This window comes from Cucurbita pepo, chromosome 3, assembly GCF_057944985.1.
Source record: "Cucurbita pepo subsp. pepo isolate OVF chromosome 3, ASM5794498v1, whole genome shotgun sequence".
Lineage (NCBI taxonomy): Eukaryota > Viridiplantae > Streptophyta > Magnoliopsida > Cucurbitales > Cucurbitaceae > Cucurbita > Cucurbita pepo.
Window position 1 is genome coordinate 8487819 of NC_141800.1, and position 5710 is coordinate 8493528.

The 5710-nt window shown below is 34.1% G+C and overlaps 1 non-coding gene across 1 annotated transcript; it reads right to left on the reverse strand.

The window, feature by feature from the left end:
• Nucleotides 1-276: 276 nt before the first annotated feature.
• On the reverse strand, nt 277-348 carry TRNAP-CGG (transfer RNA proline (anticodon CGG)). Its single transcript has one exon. It is a non-coding gene; the product is annotated as a tRNA-Pro (tRNA).
• Between the last annotated feature and the right edge of the window lie 5362 nt (nt 349-5710).

Sequence of the window (5710 nt, forward strand, 5' to 3'; positions counted from 1 at the left end):
TAGTACTACCATCATCTTCTTTTGCAAGACTTTCTCAAGCCCTCATGGAAAATTTGAATAGAAAATAAATGGTACTACCATCATGACTTTCTCTAATTTGAAAGTGGTATGGTTTCCAAGATTGGAAGAGAATCTTACATACACAATTCTGTATTCTTCAATTAATATGTTATAAAAACACTTATAAATTATAATTAAAAAGATTAAATATAGCTTCTTCTTCTTCTTTTTTTTTCAAACATCTTTATTTCTTTGTACAACTTGATATAATTGAAGGGGGCATTTCGAGAATCGAACTCGAGACCTCTCGCACCCGAAGCGAGAATCATACCACTAGACCAAATGCCCTTGTAATGAATCTATCATTTTTAGTTGCTAGTCCATATGTTTTATGCGCCTCTATATTTAAAATTTATCCACATGTTTTTGTGCTTTAGAACCTACCTTGTAGGTTTGAGATTATGAATGACTCCGCTCAAATTATTTTGGTTGAAGATCATTTTTGAAGCAAGACTACATGCATGGTAACGATCCCCGTACCTCTGTATTTAACTTATGTTATTTTAATGTGTATTTATTTACTTCGTAAATATCTTTAATTCTACAATCTCTTAAAGGGGCATATTCCGAGAATTGAACTCAAGACCTCTCGCACCTAAAGCGAGAATCATACCACTAGACCAAATGCCCTTGTTATGCACTTTGAAACGTATGTATGAATTCTTGAGCCTAGGTATTAAGGTCGTATTTTGTTGTATTGTAGGAAACACATGAAGTCCTCGATGAGAATATGTCGTTTAGAACAAAACAAGAACATAATAAGAACAGAGAGCTTTCTTCTTCTTCTTCTTCTTTTCTTTTTCTTTGTTTCCTAAAATGGTAAGTATAAAGTCTTGGGATGTAAATAAAGACTTTTTACTATTGGTTGCCCAACAATTGGTGTACAAAAGTTAAGAGGTATGTTTGATAATAGGAACAAAAGGTTTATATTAATATGAAGTCCTTTGATAAGTAAAAAATTTAGACATAGGGCATTACAAGAATTGAACTCAAAACCTCTTGCACTCTAAGTGAGAATCATACCACCAAAACAAATATTTTTAGCTTCTATTCAAATATATTTTTCTCCGAGTGGTTGGACGGCTATAAAATGAAAAGTTGAATTGTTATAATATACCAGGGTTATCAAATAAATCAACAACCCAACAAAGGAAACAAACTAATCAATTTGGGTTGGATTGATTCGGTTTAGTACATCAGTTTGTTTGATTTAATTCTTCCATTTTGCCTCGTATGACAAGAAAATAAAGTTGTATTGAATGCACCTTAGTTTCATTTATGAAAGACTCATATGAAACATACTGGCAATAATAGTACTAAGAGTTAGAGTCTATAAGCATTTCATGAACTTAAGTGCAACTCATGCTTCTTTAAAGCTGAATATACTTTAGTTAAGTAACGGGAACTTTAAATTACTTCATGTGGAGCTTCAATTACTCTATGCTAGTTACAATCTTTAGGATTGACTACTTGGACACGAGTTCATGGATTTAGGGAAATTTTTGTGTAATTATCAATTACAACTTATGTTTTCAAATTTTTAGGTCATAATTTAGGTAGTTTTCAAAGTATATTATCTAATATAATGAATCTATCTCCGAAAAAAAAAATTAAATTTCCTACTGATCTTGCTGAGACAACTTCTTCTATTCCAACCTTGAGTGTTATCTCGCCTTCTGCAAACACTCTCCAGGAACTAGTTTCTTGAAAAAACAGCACAAATATGATTAGTGGCCCCTAAATCCAGTATCCAGGTTAAGTGATCATACTCTACTAAACGTATTTCTACAACTAGTAAATCATATTTACCTTGTTGTGCCTTTTCGGCTTTATTCTCTGCAAGGTAATTTGGGCAGTGACTTTTCTTGTGCCCGTTTTTATTGCAATGGAAACATTTTCCATTATCTGCATTTTGAACCTTAAGTTTGTGGTCAGTAGGAATCTTATCTTTCCCCTTACCCTTTTTGTCAAATGCAACCCAAACTATTCGGTTTGCATTTCAGCAGGGGTCTAGGGGACATTCCGTAGTTAAAACAAACCTCAAATCTGTTGGGTTTTATGTCCTAAAACTCATAGTTTGTAAACAAAAACATATTCTATTTTCAATAAAGTTATTATTGTTGTTTATTCAGTAAAGATTGTTATTGAATAAAGTGAACTTTACGAAGATTAATCTAAATCCAATAAACTAAGAACACTCTAGCTATAGTATGATTACTTGAACTATATGTAGAGACATAAGAGTGGATCAAGTTCAAGTATATATAGTTAAAATGATCTATAGTATAAGGATAAGGCTGAGTACCTTATTCTAGGGACACTATGGATGCGGCCCACTTTTGTATATGATATAAACAATGTGATCACTAAATTGTACATGTGGAGACATGTGAGTGGGGGCATCCTATGCAATGAGTATTGCATAAGATCGGACCATGAAGAAAACCACTCTCACTTTATAATGTCGTTTACTGTTGAGATAAATTTTCTTTTCATTCGATAACCTAGGTAACTCGGTTTTAATCCTGAGCTAACCATCAACTCCTGTTTATTCGGAATTATCCTTAGATTTGCATGGGTGAGAGTGGCTCTAGTTCGCCGACTCAATAGGCCTCCCATTTCAGGGGTAAGACAGGGTGAATGGTTGGGGACGTGGGGTGCAAGATGGAATTCACTCCTACCCACTTTTAGGGATAGAAGAGAGGTAGTTCCCTTAAGCACTGACTCCAGGTCTTGAACAAGGGGCCCCACCCTCTCATTAGCCTGAGAGGGATTCGGTTTACTGATTGGACCACAAACCAATTGTTCATTAGAGGATCAGTGAGACATAAGAAAGAAGAAGTAATTTTAGGGGTAAAACGGTAAATTGACCCAGCTCTAGTTACGAACAACCTGTGAAGGATCGACTTATTAATCATGGTTATATCAAATGGACAGAAATATATCTATAGTGAGGGGAGTGCAACTACTAGGCTATAGTGGAGTGTCCTAGTAGTTAACGAATATTGGTTAACAAAGTTAATGAGTTTAACCGGTTAATCTTGGATGTTGGAGCCCATGATCTATAGGTCCATTAGGTCCCTCTGCTAGCTCATATCGGACTAAACCATAGAACAGTGTGACGAGTGAGTTCGAAGTGTTCAAATTCAAATTAGGAAATATGCGCTACATATACGATATATTTAACCGCATTTTTGTTTTATTTACGAATTAAACAAAAAGAGAGAATCTGAGATATGTAAATAAGATTTAAATATCTTAATCAATTATGTGTTCGAATTGATTGGGATTGGCATTTGAATTAATATTAAATATTAATTAAATAGTTCAATTAATCATTTAATGTTACTTTAATTTGAAATTCATTATTCAAATTAATTGTTGAATTAAAATGAAGAAAGTCAAAATGTTGACTCCATTTAATGAAAAATTCCATGTTAGTGGAATTTTGAGGTGTCAAAATTTTGTTTAACCAAACTTGCATGCTTGCCAAATAAATCCCACAAGTTTGAGTGGAATTTTAAGTGTCAAAATTTGGTTAACTCAAACATGCATGCTTGCCACATAATCCCAAACATTTGAGTGGAATTTTAAGTATCAAAATTTGGTGATCTCAAATTTGCATGAACATGCAAACATGACTCTTTAAATAGAGTGATCATGGTACATGGAAGGTCTTCTTCTTCCGGGTGAAAAACCTTGAGAAAAACTTCTCACAAACACTCTCTTCACATATACAAAATCCCTCCCAAGTTTAGTCACTCACCGGATTCCACAATTCCGTTCTAAGGCCAGAGGATAGTGGAGAAGACACTAGTGGTGGTTCGAAACCGGTTCGTGAGGAAAAAAGAGTTTGAACTACAAAAGGTTAGTATCTAAACTCATTAAGTTTTAATACTTATGAACATGCTAGTTATTTACTATAATTGATGTTCTAAAAGTGCCTAAGATCCAAATTGCTTCCGCATGTGTTATATTAACACCATCAAAATTATCATTTGCAAGTATTGTGTTTAGGTTTGATTTCCTTGTTGTGTAATTGTTTTTAATTTCTCAGAAGCGAGTAATTGTACTATTGAGCTTGACATGCTGAGATTTAAAACAAATTCTATTAGTGAATTGACTTAATCCTTTTTAATCCAATCAGGTTTAACAAATGTAATAATATACCCAAAAACTATTAATTTACAACGATACTTTAGTGAGTTAGAGCAATTACTACCGAGGGGCACTCAATCACTCCTTCACTAAACCAAGACATTCTTGACTTAAACACTAATCCCAGAATAACTCTTATTCCTATAGTATTTTAGTTATCGCTACTTTGGTTAAGAATATACTAACTCTTAGTAATTCTTCGTAAGTGTGACCCGCCATTTTCAGACCTCAGAGATCGGCCCCAACAATGCTATCAAATTAAAAAGCCAAAGTTAGGAATGGACCTAAGAAATCCTCTCAATTTCTAGAGTTTGCGTTGTTCCGACTCCCATGTTACGACCCTCTGAATGGGTAGTTGCTCTAGGGCAACATGCAGGCGGAACATGGGAATTTCACGATGCAACCTAGTGGTGGAGACCATAGGATGTGTTGATATACTTCCTTCTCCCACTTACTATAAATACTTTCTCTATTCACCTTGTTATTGACTCATGCAAATACCTTCGGAATGGAGGACGCGCTTCGGGCGACACGAGGCCGAGCATGAATCTTACGGTGTGAATTATCCAGAGAGCGTAAAAAGAAAAGGATATATCTCATATACCTTTTTCCTCCCACTAAGTATTTTAGACGGTTGGGTATACTTATTACTTAGGTATATTCCGGCTAATTAAATATAACTTAAGTCTAGGTGATTTTTCCAAATATAACATTTATACTCGATTTTTACCTATATGTCTAGATAATTTTTCATTTTTTTTTTTTAAATCCTTACATCACTCACGCATGCTATTAAAACTGGACTAACTAAGCTCAAGTATTGACCCGATCTCCAGGTAGCAGGTGTTCCGTAAACCGTCAACTTAAGTACCTCCAGCCTTAGACAAGATCATGTCAGGTGAGCTTTCTTGTACCCACAGTTTTACAAGATATCGACCTATTTTAACTATTAAAATTCATCATGCTTGTTGTTAACCTTAAGTGAGTATGCATTTATCTTTGTTATAGATTTTAACGTCTATCTCGTTTTATGACGTTGAAAATAACCTATAACATTCTTCCAACATGCTTTATATAACAATTATATAATCATCCATTCCATGCAATAATATAACAATTTATATCTATCTCATGGAACCCTAAACATGCATACTATACATTATAACACTTACAACATACTTGGAATGCATGAAACATGCTTAGCCTATGGTGGGATTTTAAATCTATATGACATACTTTATGCACATACATTTTCTATTAATTAAAACTTACATTCATAATGCATAATTAATTAAACACACTAAAGTGGATTGGTTTTGGCATTTTAAATCAAGCAATTAACTAAATTATTACATTAATAATTAATAATAACTTGAACCGCTCCCAAGGATCAGGAACAGGCCAAACCAACCCTTACAAACGTTGAACCGGACCCTAACTGGCAGAAAAAAACACCCGAACCACCTCTTCCATCTTCTTCAGTTCAGCTTGC